Source organism: Musca vetustissima, unplaced genomic scaffold, assembly GCF_032173495.1.
Source record: "Musca vetustissima isolate MV318-11 ecotype Yass unplaced genomic scaffold, APGP_CSIRO_Mvet_v1 utg18281, whole genome shotgun sequence".
NCBI lineage: Eukaryota > Metazoa > Arthropoda > Insecta > Diptera > Muscidae > Musca > Musca vetustissima.
Genome location: NW_026876206.1, coordinates 101,195 through 104,521, shown reverse-complemented (window position 1 = coordinate 104,521; position 3,327 = coordinate 101,195). Strand labels below are relative to the sequence as shown.

At 38.4% G+C, this 3,327-nt stretch overlaps 1 non-coding gene across 1 annotated transcript; it reads left to right on the top strand.

The window, feature by feature from the left end:
• Positions 1-879: 879 nt before the first annotated feature.
• Trnas-gcu (transfer RNA serine (anticodon GCU)) lies at positions 880-961 on the top strand. The gene has a single exon. It is a non-coding gene; the product is annotated as a tRNA-Ser (tRNA).
• The last annotated feature ends 2,366 nt before the right edge of the window (positions 962-3,327 follow it).

Here is a 3,327-nt window from a genome sequence, read left to right as displayed (position 1 = left end):
CCTACAGCTCGTCTATAGAGACTCCCTGGCCTACAGCTCGTCTATAGAGACTCCCTTCAGCTCGTCTATAGAGACTCCCTTCAGCTCGTCTATAGAGACTCCCTTCAGCTCGTCTATAGAGACTCCCTTCAGCTCGTCTATAGAGACTCCCTTCAGCTCGTCTATAGAGACTCCCTTCAGCTCGTCTATAGAGACTCCCTTCAGCTCGTCTATAGAGACTCCCTTCAGCTCTTCTATAGAAGACTCCCTTCAGCTCGTCTATAGAGACTCCCTTCAGCTCTTCTATAGAGACTCCCTCTAGCTCGCCTATAAATACTACCTTCCGCTCGTTTATGAAGACTACCGTGGCCTTCAGCTCTCTTTAAATTTCGATATTGGTTCTAAACATAAATACGAGACGGAATATTATCAATGTCGTCATCCGACATGTCAGTCGCGACAACAATTGAGTAGTGCATCATAATTAGTTGTCACTAATAGCTTTAACACGTTCTTGTTGTAGTTGTTTAGCTGCTGAGAAGTTTGTCGTTGTATCACGAAAGGGGTTGATTGGAACATTGCAGTCAACGCGATTTTATTTTCATTTCAAAATCGTCAACTCATCACAAGCTAAACCAGACCCATTATCAATGAAATAAACGAATGTTTGAAGAGTAAACGACTGAAAAACGAACAACAAAATGAAATTTTGCTAAAAATAAACACAATAGGCAGTGAACTACAAAAACAACAACAAGAACAGCAACAAAGGGAACAACACACAAAGAGTGACGACAATTGTTGTTGACGACGACGATGATGATATCGGTGTCGTGTGTGTGTGTGTGTGTATTGACGGCGCTATGTTAATGAAGTATGTTGGACAAGCGGCAAACAAGTGACGAGGTGGCCGAGTGGTTAAGGCGTTGGACTGCTAATCCAATGTGCTCTGCACGCGTGGGTTCGAATCCCATCCTCGTCGATAACTTTTTTTTGTTATTTTTAAATATATTTTTTTATTTTCTTAGAATTGATTTATTATTTTTTATTGCTGCTACTATATATCAATATTTTAAAATAAAAAATTACCGGAATTAAGCTTCATTGAAACCATTTATAGGTTTGGTAAAATTTTCGATATGTTTCAATTGCAGGGTTTTAGTTTTTTTTGGCTTGCTAACATTTGAACATAAATCAAATTCTTGAGACAAGAATAATGTCGTTTGTAAATTGCAAGACAAGGTAAATAAAATTTATTAAAAAAAATTATTGAAGTTTATATAAAGGAGTTTTTAAAGACGCGTTGGAGCGATATATTTCTGGCGAGGTGAGGAAAATCTTTGCCGACGAGATAAATTAAGTCTTTATAAACAAACCGCTGAGAGACTTTATGGGCGAGGTGATTAGAGCCTTCATAAATGAATAGAATATAAACCAGCTGGTGGTATTCTTTACAGACAAGTTAGAGAAATTCTTCATAGACGAGCTGAAAGGAGTCTTCTATAGACGAGCTAAAGGGAGTCTTCTATAGACGAGCTGAAGGGTTTTGTAGATTGAAAGGCTTAGGTTGTCTTTTTAGTGACAAGCGGAAGGAAGTCCTTATAGAAGCGCCGAATTTATCTGTCTTATTCTCCATTGTTTTAAATGTTACCCAGGTAACTTTCAGGGATGGCAATTACAACAATCATAACGTTTATTAAACACACGGCTTGATATCATCTCCCTAACCCGCCACCAGCTAGTCACCTCTTTTGAAATATTAGATACCCCAGCCACGACACATTGCCTGTACAAGTGGCGCCACAAAAATATTCTACGTTGGCTGGGATAAACCAAACTAAACCAAAATTTTCGCCAAAAAAGAAGTGATTTGAACAAAAAACACGCACACTTCTATTAAAGAGAACAAAACAAAAAAGAAATACCGCTGAAGATAGAAAACGTAAAAGGGAGAACAAAAAACCCGAATAGTGCCAAAGGTATCACACAGATGATAATTTATGTCCCTTAAGTTTCTGCTGATAGAGCAGAGAAGGGAAATTAATAAAAACAATTCTCAGAGGAAAGGAAGAAAAATAGGTCGTCTCTAAAGACTCTCATCAATTCATTAATAAGGGCTCCCTTCACACAGTCTATTCCATCGTCTTCAAATAGCCTCTACAGTCGTCATGGCTTCCAGTTCGTCCAAAAAGATTCCCTCGTTTTTCCGCTTTACTTTGAACCTCAATTTTCCTCTTGTCTTTAAAGACTCCATCGGTTTGTCTGCAAAGAACCCTGCCTTTCAGGCCTCTTATAAAGACTTAAGTAAGTTGTTTATATTGCTTATAAAGATCCACTGACCTTCAGCTTGTCCATAAAGAAGTGCTGTGCATGCATAGGAACTGGAATTTACTTACTTAGCTGGCTTGTGACTGAACATTTGTTCCATTAGTCGAGCATAAAACCAGTAAGGATAGTAGTAAAGTCGGACGGGGCCGACTATATAATACCCTTTACCACTTTGACTATATTAAAGAGATGCATCCTAACAGACCTCGTATTTTTGAAGGACCATTGACATGAAAGTGGACTACTTTACATATATGATCTGTGTCTATATGTGAATCGAGCGCTGTTGAAGGTATAATCTGCAGTTCATCCGCAATCATAAGTTCAAAATTTAGTACATTCTTTAATCCTTTGGTGCACAAATTGCCTATATCTAAATCTGAACCGATTTCAATAAAACTTGGAACACTTTAGGCTATCATAACTTCAGTTCGTTGTGCAAAATTTCGTGCCAATCGGACTAAATGTCTTTGGTGCCCCTTTTGCTAAAAATCGGACGAAAATATTTATGGCAGCTATATCTAAATCTGAACCGATTTTTCCCAATATCAATAGGGTTTGTCCCTGGCCCAAATAAATGAGCTGTGCCAAATTTCATCCAATTCGGATAATAAATGCGACCTGCACTTTGTTTACAATTTAACATGGGTAAACAGATGGACGGACATGCATAAATCGACTCAGAAAGTGATTCTATGCATATTCTCAAAAGGAACCATGTGTCTATCTCGTTTCTTTTTGCCTTTTACATACATATGCACAAAGACATAATACCCTGTACCACAGTGTGGTAAATATGTCAATATGTCAATTTTAATGGCCATATTCCGAGATGTTGTCTTCCACTTGATCTTTCCATCGAATTCTTGGTCTTCCCCTTCTGTATGGTACAACTCATGATTCATTCGACGACGATATTCGCCGTCAACGCGGATCAGCACATAGATATTTCGGAGAATATTTCTCTCAAACACTCCAAGAGCTGCCTCATCTGCTTGCGCAAGTACCCAGACTTCAAAT